Raw genomic sequence first — 13785 nt, forward strand, 5'->3', positions numbered from 1 at the left:
CTCAATTTCTTCTCTCCTTCTTTTATCTTTTCCAGGATCTTTTCCTTCTTCTCATTTTGCTTTCTCTTTTTTACTGAATTTTGTTGGATTAGGAATCCTCGCATCACAGCTTTACTTGCGTCCCAGATCACTCTTTTTTCTACATCAGTTTTTAGGTTTAATTCAAAATAGTCCTTTAAGGTTTTTTGGGCCTTTCTGTGGATCTCCTCATCTCGAAACAGGGTGTCATTCATCCTCCATCTAAATTGACCAGTTGTTATAAATTTCATTTCCATCTTCACGGCGTTATGGTCAGAGCAAGTCTTGGGGCAGATTTCTATATTCTTGATCTTTGGAGCCAGCCCACTAGTAATCCAGATTTGATCGATTCTGGTCCAGGTCATCATTGCTTGAGAAAAGAAAGTTCCCTCTCTTTCGAGTGGGTTCCTTGTTCTCCAAATATCTATCAAGTCCATATTTTCAGTCATTTCAAAGAAGGTCTTTGGAAGTCTCCCTTCCTTAGAGATTGTCTGTCTTTGTGCCTTGTCCATATTTGTAGAAACCACACCATTCATATCTCCCATGATTACTACATTATAGTCCAAATAGTCCATCAGAGTTCCATGCAGCTTCTTAAAAAATTCCGCCTTCCCTTCATTTGGTGCATAAATTCCAACAATTAACAGTTTTTCTCCTTGTATTTGTATTTCAATTGCCAAATATCTTCCTTGTTCATCTTTAAACATCATTCTTGGGGCCAATTTCTCTTTTGCATAAATCACCACTCCTCTTTTCTTAACTTTATCCGATGAGATGAATTCTTGTCCTAGTCTTTTATTTATAAGTAATTTCCTGTGTACCCTTGTCACATGGGTTTCTTGTAAGCAAATCAAATCCAATTTTTCTCTTTTCAGAATATGAAAAACTTGACGTCTTTTCGTGGGCATGTTCAGCCCATTACAATTCCAGCTAAGGAATTGCAGGGCCATCTTGTTATTTGTCATTTACTCCTCCTACCGCTCCAAGTTGCTGCTCTTCCTCTGATGGTGGTTTAAGTCCAAACGATAGATTCAAGATATCTACCGCCCCTTTTACCTCTGGAATTGGGTCTACCGTTCCCTTCTGCAAATCCTCGTGGTTTTTCTCCAAAAACTTCTCTTTGTCTTGAATTGTTTTTATTTTCACCTTCTTTCCCTTGTAGTTAAAGGACAGTCCTTGTGGGAACTCCCACCTAAAAAGTATGTTGTTCCTTTTCAGCAGGTAGACCAGATCTTTATAGAAGGTTCTCACCTCAAGAATATATTTAGGGATGTCCTTGAAGATTTGTATATGAGAGTTTTCAATTTCCAAGGCCTTTTGGCAATGTAGTTTTAATATTTTGTCCCTTTCTTCCTTGGATCTAAAAGTAATCAGGCAATCCCTCGGAGTCTTTCTGTTCTGTCTCCTGCCCAATCTGAATGCTGTTGTTATCTTAAATTCTTCCTCCTGCAATTCTTCCTGCCAAAAGTCAGAAAACTCTTGTGTGAGGAACTCCACAAGGCTGTCCCCTTCACTTTCGGGAACTAGTCTTAATTTCAGGTTTCTCTCCTTTCTCTGTAATTCCAGCAAAGACAAGGTCGCATCATGTTCATACACTTTTCTGGAGATTGGTTCTAGTTTTTCCTGTGTCTCTTCAGCAATATGTCTGGCGTCCTCTGCGATTTTACGTGTTGCAGAGTTTTCTTCAATCAGCTTATTTATAGATTCTGTGTTAGATGTCACACTTTTCGTATTCAAGTCCAACCTTGCTGTTAATTCTGTTAATTTTTGTGAATTTTCTGTACTCTGCTTTGTCAAAGCTTCTAAAGATTGATTTAACTTGAGTAACGCCTGTGTCATTGAATCCATTGAAACAGCTGTCACTTTTTCTTGCCCAGCTGCTCCTGTCGGTGTTAGGCTTGATATTGAGCCTCTTTTCTTTTGTTGTTGTTGTTTTGCTTTAGCTCTGGTAGTTATCTCATCTGCTGGGCCGCTCATGTCCCAAGGACGTTCTCACAGGAGCAGTTTCCTGATGGAAAATCCCACTGTCTTAATCCGTTGCTCTGCAACTGTTACTTCTCAACCCTCTAGAGGGAGCAAACCAAAATGTCCAAGTGAAGGAAACAAAGAACAAAGAACAAAGAGACCAGGATTCCTCAATATAAGTGCTGCAACACTTTTTCTTTTTTTAAAAAAAAATTTTTTTATTGCTTTTTTTTCCAGGGTCAAATACATCTCCAACAACGCGTCAAAAGCAGTTTTACAGAAAGAAAAAGATTGTACAGGAAAATTTACTTTTCCGAATTAATGATCATAATCAACTGGACTTCCCCAGATCCTCCATCCCCTGCTTTCTTTTCAATAAAAATAAACAGCAATTTAATACCTTATTTTATGTGTTTTTGTATATTCATTTAATTATATAGTCTATGATTTGTACTTTTTGACTTCATAACTTAATTTCCCTCCTTTACCAATCTCAATGCTGAAGCGTATTTTTCCCAAAAATTTAGCAAATTCTCAACATTCATATAACTTATAATGTTTTTGTAGATAGTCCTTAAATTTTTTCCAGTCCTCTTCCACTGTCTCTTCTCCCAAATCTCGGATTCTGCCAGTCATTTCGGCTAATTCCATGTAGTCCATCAGCTGCGAATGCCATTCTTCCAGCGTGGGTAACTCCTGTGCCTTCCAATATTTGGCTATAAGAATTCTTGCTGCTGTGGTTGCATATAAAAAGAAAGTTCTATCTTTTTTTGACACTCTCTGGCCCACAATGCCCAAAAGGAAGGCCTCTGGTTTCTTCTGGAAGGTGTACTTAAACACCTTTTTCAACTCATTGTAAATCATTTCCCAAAAGGCCTTCACTCTCGGGCATGTCCACCAGAGGTGAAAAAAAGTTCCTTCAGCCTCCTTACATTTCCAACATTTATTGTCAGACAGATGATATATCTTTGCTAGTTTGACTGGGGTCATGTACCACCTGTATACCATTTTCATAACGTTTTCTTTTAAGGCACTACATGCCGTAAATTTCATACCGGTGGTCCATAACCTTTCCCAGTCTTCAGCCATAATGTTGTACCCAATGTCCTGTGCCCATTTTATCATAGCTGATTTAACTGTCTCGTCTTGTGTATTCCATTTAAGCAACAAGTTATACATTCTTGAAAGCACTTTCGTCTTAGGTTCAAGTAGTTCTGTCTCTAATTTTGATTTTTCCACCTGGAAGCCAATTTTTTTGTCCTTTTTGAAAATCTCTAAAATTTGGGCATAATGAAACCAGTCTCGCACCTTTCCTTTCAATTTTTCAAAGCTCTGCAACCTCCAAGTATCACCATCTCTTTCTATTATCTCACAATATTTTACCCAGCCGCTCTCCATATTACGTAGTTTTATGGCCTTAGCCTCCGTCGGTGATAACCACCTCGGGGTCTTACTTTCAAGTAAGTCCTTGTATTTAGTCCAGACAATGAATAGAGCTTTCCTGACAATATGGTTTTTAAACAATTTATGAGACTTTGCCTTGTCGTACCACAAATATGCATGCCACCCATAAGCATTACTATGCCCTTCCAGATCTAGGACATCAGTGTTTTCTAACAGAAACCAATCTTTCATCCAGCAGAAGGATGCAGCTTCATAATACAATCTTAAGTCCGGCAGGGCAAACCCCCCTCTTTCCAGAGAGCCAGTGTGGTGTAGTGGTTGAGAGCAGTGGACTTGTAATCTGGGGAACCAGGTTCGTGTCTTCGCTCCTCCACATGCAGCTGCTGGGTGACCTTGGGCCAGTCACACTTCTTTGAAGTCTCTCAGCCCCACTCACCTCACAGAGTGTTTGTTGTGGGGGAGGAAGGGGAAGGAGAATGTTAGCCGCTTTGAGACTCCTGAAGGGGAGTGAAAGGCGGGATATCAAATCCAAACTCTTCTTCTTCTTTGCATCTGTTAATATCTTAAATTTTATTCGGGGCTTTTTGCCCTGCCAGACAAACTTTGTGATATCCCTCTGCCACTTTCCAAAACATTCCACTCTGTCCACGATCTGAAGGGTTTGAAACAAGAACAACATTCTTGGCAATACATTCATCTTTACTGCTGCAATTCTTCCCGACAAGGAAAGTTTCAATCTTGACCAAGTTTCTAAGTCCTTTTTAATTTCCGACCAACATTTTTCATAATTATCCTTAAATAGATTCAAATTTCTCCCGGTCAGGTTAACCCCCAAGTATTTAACTTTTGTAACCACATTTAGTTCTGTTTCCTTCTGGAACACATCTATTTCTGAAGGTGTCAAGTTTTTTGCCAAAACCTTAGTTTTTTGTTTATTCAACCTGAATCCCGCCACCCGACCAAACTCAGAGATTAGTTCTAAAGCTCTTTTTGTACTGGTTTCTGGCTCCTGTAATGTCAAAACCAAATCATCTGCAAAGGCCTTAAGTTTGTATTGTTTTTCTCCGACCTGTATTCCTTCCACCAGCTGGTCTCTCCTGATCAAGTTCAGCAACACCTCCAGGACAGAAATAAATAGCAAGGGTGATAGGGGGCACCCCTGTCGTGTCCCTTTTTCAATTTTAAACTCCTCTGTCACCACACTATTTACTATCAATTTAGCCTTTTGATCTGAATAGATTGCTTCGATACCATTTTGAAACGCCCTTCCCACTCCCATCCCTTCCAGGTTTTTCTTCATAAAATTCCAAGATATATTGTCAAAGGCCTTCTCCGCGTCTATGAAAATCAAGACTGCTTTCGTATTCTTATTTGTCTGTAGTAACTCCAAAACATCAATGATATTTCTAGTGTTGTCAGACAAATGCCTGCCAGGGAGAAAGCCTGCTTGGTCCTTATGAATTACTTCATTCAAAACTCTTTTCAGTCTGTTTGCTAAGATATCAGCAAAAATTTTGTAATCCACATTTAGGAGTGAGATGGGACGATAATTCTTAAGTTGAGTCTTTTCAGATTCCAATTTTGGTATCAGAGTAATAAATGCTTCTTTCCACGATTCTGGTGCCCCCTTCCCTTCCATGATCTGGTTACATACCTCCATTAGTGGCTGTGTCAGATATTCCTTCAATGTCTTATAATATTTGGAGGTAAGTCCGTCTGGGCCTGGAGATTTGCCTATTTGCATATTCTGAATGGCTCTTTCAATTTCCTGTTGTGTTATTTTGTAGTTCAGGGCTGTTTGTTTGTCTTGTGTTAACTTTTGCAGGCCATAACTTTTTAAAAACTTATTTATTTCAGTCTCTACTTGTGGTCCTTGGGTATACAATTTTTTAAAGTATCTCTGGAAACACTTTCTAATTTCTTCTGGTTTCTGAATACATTCTCCTTCAACCTCCAGATTGGTAACAAAGTTCGATTTTTGTCTCTTTTTCAGCTGCCATGCCAGCAGCTTCCCACATTTATTTGCGGATTCAAATGATCTTTGTTTCATCTGTTTAATTTTCCATTCAATTTCTTGGTTTATAAATTTCGTGTATTGTGCTTGATAGAATTTTATTTCTCTTAAAACTTCTTTTGATTTTGGATTTAGTCTCAACTTTTTTTCTCCGTCTCTTATTTTGTCCAAAATCTTATCCTTTTTGCCATTCCAGAGTTTCTTCTTAATAGTGTTCTGTTGTATCAGAAACCCTCTCATAACAGCTTTGCTCGCGTCCCAGATTGTTTTCTTTTCCACCGAAGTATTCAAATTTATTTCAAAATAGTCTTTCAACGTTTTTTGGGCCTTTTTCACGATCTCCTGATCTCTAAACAAGTAGTCATTCATTCTCCATCTGAAGGATCCAGCTGGTGTGAGTCTCAAGTCCATTTTCAAAGCGTTGTGGTCGGAGCAAGTTTTAGGGCAGATCTCTATTTTTTTTGTCTTAGGTGCCAGTCCTCTAGATGTCCAGATTTGGTCGATTCTTGTCCATGATAGATGTGTCTCAGAAAAGAATGTTCCCTCCTTACCTAGAGGGTTCTTTATCCTCCAAATGTCAATCAAATCCATATTGTCTATAAGTTCAAAAAAAGTCTTAGGAAGTCTGCCGTCTTTGGTCAAATTCTGGTTTTGTGACTTATCCATATATGTAGAGACAACTCCATTCATATCGCCCATCAATATGATGTTAGTATAGTCAATATAGTCCAACATTATCTCATGCAGTTTCTTGTAAAATTCCGATTTTCCATCGTTTGGTGCATAGATTCCTACTATCAAAAATTTTTCTCCTTGTGCTTGTATTTCGACCGCCAAAATTCTTCCTTGTTCATCTTTAAAGACCAACTTTGGTGCTAGGTTCTCCTTTGCATATATCACTACTCCTCTTTTTTTAACTTTGTCTGATGAGATGAATTCTTGGCCTAGTCTCTTGTTGATTAACACTCTCCTGTGGAGCCTAGTCACGTGTGTTTCTTGGAGACAAATAACATCTAATTGTTCTTTTCTCAATATGTGAAAAATCTTTTTCCTTTTCTCGGGAGAGTTTGCACCATGGATGTTCCAGCTAAGGAGCTGCAGAGACATCTTGGGCTAATTTATTGGCCTGTAGGGGTATCTCCTTTGTCGTCTTTGTCTGGAGGTGGAACCGGATTAAAACCAAACGAAGGAGGTGGCCAGGCTCCTGCCACTCCCTTCCGAAGGTCCTCCCCGTGGTCGTTTAGGAACTTTTCTTGCTCCTCTGCTGTTCTGATTCTTACCTTCTTCTCTTTCAAGGTAAAAGATAGTCCTTGAGGGAATTCCCACCTGTAAGGGATTTTGTTGTTTCTCAGTAGACCTGCCAAGTCTTTGTATGTAACTCTTAAGTCCAGTAACTGTTTAGGGATGTCTCTGAAGATTTCTGCCTTCTTTCCCTGGATCACCAGTGGGTTTTTGAAATGTAGGCCGAGTATGTTCTCTTTTTCTTGCTTGAATCTCAAAATGATCAAGCAATCTCTTGGTTTATCCTTCTTCGCCACTCTTCCCAATCTGAAGGCAGTAACTATTTTAAAGTCTTTCTCTTCAGCCAAACCCCAGAACTTAGATATTTCTGATGTCAGAAAGCTGATCAGATCTTCTTTTTCTATTTCTGGGATATTTCTAATCCTGAGGTTGCATTCCCTGTTTTTCAATTCCGCCATGGACAGAAACGCTTGCTGTTCAGTGATCTGTCTGCTCAGTGGCCTTACTTCTCCTCTTAGTTCTTCTATCTTCTCTTTATTTTGGTCTGCTTTAGTATTTGCTTCCTGTGCTAGTTTTCGGTTTTCTGCTGTGATCTTTTCAATATTGCCAACTGCCTGTGTATTTTGAGCGACTTGATCTGTCAGTTTGTTGATTGTGGCTGTTACCTGGTCAAATTTAGCCGCTTGTTCCTCGAATTTAGCCGCTTGTTCGTCAGCTTTCTTATTTAATGCTGCCAACTGATCCAATATTTCTTTAGAAACAGGGTCTAGCCCTCCTGCAGCCATATCCCCAAAAGTTGGCTGCTTGGGTTGTCCTTCTTGTAGGCCTGTCACAATAGGGACAGACGATCTTCGTGCCTGCACAGGCAAAGTTAATTGCAAAAGTTCAGTTTGTTTTGCTTTCTTAGCAGCCCTTGTTTTTGGTACGCCACTCATTCCACAGCTGTCGAGGCGTCAAGGTCAAATTGTAAATCCCATGGGAAAAGCAATCCAGGAAAAGTAAACATCCATTCCAAAACAACCAACAGTTCCCAGAGATTAATAATTCCCAAATCCAGCAGGGGGAGCTCCCCAATAAATTGAGGAGAAGAAGGAAAAGTTTCCACCGTCAAGCTTCCACACAAAAAGTTAAATAAAGTCCAAAACAATGGGGGAGCCACTAATTTCAGATCTAGCTGCAGAGAGTAAAAGTTCTTTGCAAAGGTGCATGCAACAGTTTTCTTTTAACCACTTACAAAGTAGCCCTGTGTGACATTTAACTTTTAATACACAGTTACCGCAGTCTGGTGTTACCTTGTATCCGGTCAGCCCGAGAATAGGGTATCTTGAAATTGTAATCCACATAGAAAAGAAAGAGGGTTCGCAGTCTCTATCCACTTATTAGCAATTTTAGCCTTTTCTTAACTCTTAATCCAACAAGTCCGAATTTGCAAATATAATCTAGCTTCTTTAAACTCCTTTCCACGCTTCCGCTTTAAAGAGCCTTTGCTGGATACTTTAGACAAAGCCGGAAGACTGACTTCCTTTTTAGCGTCTCCTGCTTTCAGCCAAAATTCTTCAAATTAGGTCCAAATAAAGCCTTGTAATTCTTACTCACGAGTATGTTGTTTCGGTTCTTTTGTTCAAAGAAGAAAGGTCAGCGCCGATCGACAGCAGCCGCGCGGCTTCACTTCCGCGGAAAGAGCGATGGATCCACAGCACCGCTACCCCCTCCACGTTCCGAAACCCCTTACGGGGTCCCTTCTGCGTTTCGGAGGTCGCTCCTGGTGCCCGCCGAATCCCACGGCCACTGGCTCACTCTACCAGTGGTTTTTCTTTGTGGGTCGTCGCTGTGCCGTAGCGCACGACCCTTTTCCGCGGAGCCCCTCTTCAGCAGCTGAAGAGGACCGCCATTGCCGAACGCGCCGCCTCCGGAAGTCCCTGCAACACTTTTTCTATATAATTACTCTGTCCACACTATCCAAAGAGTTGTTGCAGCAAAGTCCCAACACTGTAACAAGCAGAGCTTCCACAGTATAACTTTGTAACAAGTTGTATCAAGTTCTAAATACAGTTCCTGGTATCTTATTTTGACAGTCCGTCTCAGGGGATTAAGGCAGCGGAAAACTTTTCTCTTTTAAAAAGTCATGCAGGTTATAAAGTCACTTTTTCTCCCCTCTACCCCAGCCTGCTAGAGAGGAGATCATGTCCAATGCCAAGGTTAAGCAGTCATAAGATTATTTTCCTTCAGATGCAGCTTTGTGTTTTCGTTGCTTAATCTGTCATGCAGTTGGGGGAAGGCAGACTTCCTTATTTTTTGCCTTTCCCGTTTCCGGCTGAATTTTAAATTTTAGTTTTAAAGTCCCAAATAATCTTTCAGTCCTACTCACGGGTTTTTCAGTCGAATTTCAATTTACAGGAAGGAATCGGCGCTCTCCGTTCATGGCAACGCGGCTTCACTCCGCGGGCTGGGTTGCGACTCTCAGCACCACGCTCACTCCCGATGCCGTTCCGGAGCCTTTAAAAAGGCTCTTTCGCAGTAAAGGGGGGCGCTTCTGGTTCCCACCGAGTCTCCTTGTTCACAGGCTTCTGCGCCTGTGATTTTAGGGGTCCCCCGCTTGCCGTAGCGGGTCAGACCCGAACTCACGGAGCAGTCCTTCTCCGGAGCTCGGAGAAAGGACCGCCATTAAACGCTGGCGCCGACTGGAAGTCTCCAGGGGGGGGGATCGTGCTCGGGGGTGGACACGGACCGCTCTTACTGGTGGGACGATCAGCCAGAAGTGGGGTGGAGCAGGAGGTGGCTAAGGTGGCCTTGGCAAACAGCATCGCCCGAGGTAACAGGGGGAGAGGCGGACATGGACGTGTTGGGGGAGGAGCCCGGGTTCGAGCACACATACACTGAATTGGAAGCAGAGGAGATCGACGTAGACGAGGTCGTCAAGGATTGGCCGGATCCAGTTGGGGGGCGGCAGACCGGGGGAAATGAACTGTTTCCAGCATTACCCCCCACGGCAGTGGAGCACCCGGAACCAGCACCCGAGCAGCGGGAGGGGGAAGGGGGGGCTTCGAGGGGGGATGGATGTCAGGGGTTCAGGAGCAGAGGCACATGGGAGGCAGGAGAGGGAGGACTATTGGGAAGAGTCCAAGGACAGCGAGGAAGAGGAGGACGGTGGCCCGAGGGATTCCATGAGCCTTTCCAGCGAATCGGGGGATTCCCAGGAGGGGGCGCCTGTAGCCAAGACAAGAGGAGCCCCAGGGGGGACTCATCAGGGGGAAGGAGCAAATAGGGAATCCCGAAGCAGCAGCTGGAGATCGGGACCGGCTTCCCCTCCAGAGCGTAGCGAAGGGGGGGAGGTTCCAGTGTGTCAGGGGAAGCAGCTCCGTCGGCAGGAACGGAGGGGAGGTCAGAACAAGCTATCCTCCTGGAAGGGGAGGGGAGCAGTGAGAGGAGTGATGTAACGATCAGGAGAAAGGTTGGAAGCTGGGCGCGCGCGCCAAGTTCAAATGTGCAAGCGCGAGTGGAAATGGAGAGCCTGGGGGAGGAGCCAGGTCCCAAAGCCCGCAGGAGGGAGGGAGAGCCATCTGGGGATTCAGTGTCAGAGGAATCCAGGAGGGGCGAAACTCCAGCGGGCAGAAAGACCCTGCGGAAAAGGAAAGACAGGAGGAGGTGGAGCAAAGCAAGCATCTTAAACTGGTGCAGGGGAGGGACTGATTCAGAGGGGACTTCAGCGGTCTAGCGTTACGGACGTGGGGCTGCGCGCCTCGGCTGTGAAACGAAAAATGAACTGCAATAAACGTTTCTGTATATAAAGAGAGACTGGCGTTGGTCCTTTGTGAGCTGGGACCTGAGGCAGCCCTGACAGGCGCGAAAATGATCCCGCCCTCCAGGATTCAAACGCATTTATCGAGGCTATGGACGCTTGTTTTAAATCAACGGTAGATGTGGATGTGGCCAGGAGGGAAACACATGGGCTGCAGCAGGGCAAAGCCATGGTGAGACAATATCACTCCCGCTTTTTTGCGTTGGTAAATGTGCTGGGCTGGGAGAAGGACTCTGATGCCGTGAGGGATCTGTTCTGGGAGGGGCTAAATGGACCCGTGAAAGATGAGCTGGCGAGGGGGGAGAGACCTACCACTACCACAGAAGTCGTCCAGAGAGCGCTGACGATAGGGGTACGCCTGGAAGAACGCCCTTGGGGCAGGGATGAGGGTCGTCTGGCACGCACACCGGCCAAAACACCTCCCTTCATACCCAGAGAAACAGGGCACGCGCACTCCACGCCTCCACTGGGGGAGGGAGAAGAGCCGATGGAGATCGGTGGTGCCAAGGCTCAGACAGCGACCAGAGCCCAAACACCAGGAGCAGTCAAGACGAAGGCTCCTAGAGGGAGCAGGAAGTGTTACATCTGCGACAGTGCACAGCACATGGCCAAAGAGTGTCCCCAGAGGATCCAGAAGCACACTGCAGCCTCAGCAACAGTAAGAGGAGCAGTTCAGCAGGGGGAACAGCTGCAGGGAAACGACGAAGCCTGGCTGGAGGCAGAGGCACTGGGGCCCAGCCAGGCGAGTCAGTGAAGCAGTCCCCAGAGATTTTGCAGCCCACAGACCCCCTCCCACCCAAACCAGTGGTGCAACTCACCGCATCACTCCAGCTGCCAAATGGATTCACCCTGGAAGTCCCTATTACCATTGACTCTGGTAGTAATGCAGACTTTGTGGGGGTGGACTTCATCAGGCGACATCGCATAGCGCTCCTACCAGCCACGATGCCCCTAAACGTTGTCACGGTCGATGGCAGGGAGCTACTGGGTGGACAGGTGGTACAGCAAACGCCGCCTATGGTACTGCAAATTGGAAATCACTGCGAAGTCATCAGCTTCAATGTCACCCACCTGTCGGCCACGCCCATAGTGTTTGGCATGAGTTGGCTGGATAGGCACAGCCCGGCATTAGCATGGTACCAGCGGCAATTGACCTTCTGCTCCTCCTACTGCGCAGAACACTGCATCCGAACCGGCCAGGAAGAGGAGGGACAGGAAGATGAACAGCAGCTACACCTAGGCATGGTGCAGGCGGTGCCCAACAAGTACAAGGCAATTTTGGAGGTCTTCTGCGAGAAGGAAGCGGACAAGCTGCCTCCCCACCTGCCCTACGACTGCACGATTGACCTCCTACCGGGGGCGACACTGCCGACTGGAAAACTATATTCCATGTCTGAGGACGAACTGCAAGAACTCAGGGAGTTCATAGATCACAACTTGAATCCAAAGCAGTGGGGGGCAGTCCCCTGTTTTTCGTGAAGAAGAAAGACACGCCCCAACGGAGAATCGTAGTTGATTCCAGGATCATAAATTCCAGGACAAAGCCCACAGCATTCCCCATGCCCAAGATCGACGACCTGCTTGCGACGGTGAGGAAGGGACGGATCTTCACCAAGTTGGATCTACGAGGGGCGTACAACCTTATACGCATGCGGGAGGGCGATGAGTGGAAGACGGCCATGTTTACGCCTTTAGGCACCTATGAATATAGAGTTATGCCGTTTGGTCTGCAAAATGGCTCCCATTGTTTCCAAGCCTTCATGCACCACGTGTTAGCGGGCCTCCTCTACAAAAATGCGTATGCTTCCTAGACGACATCCTGATCTTCTCGGAATCGCAGGAGGCTCACGAGGGAGACGTCAAGGAGGTCCTGCAGAGACTACGGGAGCACAGACTTTACGCCAAACTGGAGAAGTGCCAGTTCGACGTGACGGAGGTGGATTTCCTGGGCTACAAGCTGTCCGACAAGGGACTCGCCATGGACAGCGCCAAGGTCCGCTCGGTGTTGGACTGGAAGAGCCCGCACAATCGGAAGGAGGTCCAGAAGTTCGTCGGCTTCGCCAACTTTTACCGCAAGTTCATCAAGGGGTTCGCGAAGGAGACGGCGGCTATCACGGACACCCTCAGCTCCAAGAAGAAGAAGTTCACCTGGACGGACCAGGCGGAACAGTCTTTTCGGAGACTCAAGCATCTCTTCGCGTCCGAAGAACAGCTGCTACACGTAAACCCCGGCAAACCAATGAGGGTTGAGACTGACGCATCAGACAGAGCGGTGGGGGCGGTCCTGTTGCAGCAAGATCCGCAAGGGAACTGGAGGCCCTGCGCATTCTACTCCAGGAAACTCAGCAAGTCGGAACAGAACTACACCATCTGGGACAGGGAGTTGCTGGCCATTCATGCAGCCTTCAAGGCGTGGCGGCACTTCCTCATCGGAGCCAGACACACTGTGCAGGTCCGCACGGACCATAAGAACCTGGAGTACTGGCGCACGGCGCGGTTCCTGAACCAGAGACACATCCGCTGGGCGGAGTTCTTTGCGGATTTCGACTTCCGGATAGAATACATCCCGGGAGACAACAACGTCATGGCAGATGCACTATCCAGGAAACCGCAGTATCTCGAGGAAGCGGCACTGGTGGCGGCCAAACACATTTTCGCACCGAAAGCGTGGGCATGCGCTTCAGCCACCGTGGACCTGGACGCAGTGCGTCGCGCACTGCAGACGGATGCCTTCGCACAATCCAAGATGGAGGAGGTGCGAAGAGGCACAGCGAAGGATGACGAGTTCCAGATACGCGACGGACTGCTCACCCGCAAAGGAGCTCTCTACGTGCCTGGGGACGACCTCCGAGCTAAAGTCCTGCAGCAGTTACACGACGCGCCCAATGCTGGGCACTTCGGCAAGGACAAGACGGCGGAATTGGTGGCCAGAGACTTTTGGTGGCCCCAGATGAGGGGAGAAGTCGCGGATTACGTCTCTAGGTGTGACACATGCCAAAGGGCCAAACCAGTGCACAAGAAGCCGGCGGGACTGCTGGAACCGCTACAGACGCCGCTCGAACCGTGGGAGAAAGTGGCCCTGGACTTTGTCACAGATCTGCCCAGCTCGCGAGGCAAAACAGTGGTACTCGTGGTCGTAGACCTGTTCACCAAGATGGCGCACTTCATTCCTTGCGCGAAGGTGGCCACAGTGGAACAGACTGCCAAACTGTTCATAGACCACGTGTTCAAAGTTCACGGCTTACCACGGTCCATCCTGTCTGACCGGGGTCGCCAATTCGTCTCGAGCTTCTGGCAGAAGCTGCTGGGCATCCTGAACGTCAAGATCAACTTAGCGTCGGCA

This window comes from Podarcis bocagei (assembly GCF_964188305.1).
Source record: "Podarcis bocagei genome assembly, chromosome: W".
Taxonomy (NCBI): domain Eukaryota; kingdom Metazoa; phylum Chordata; class Lepidosauria; order Squamata; family Lacertidae; genus Podarcis; species Podarcis bocagei.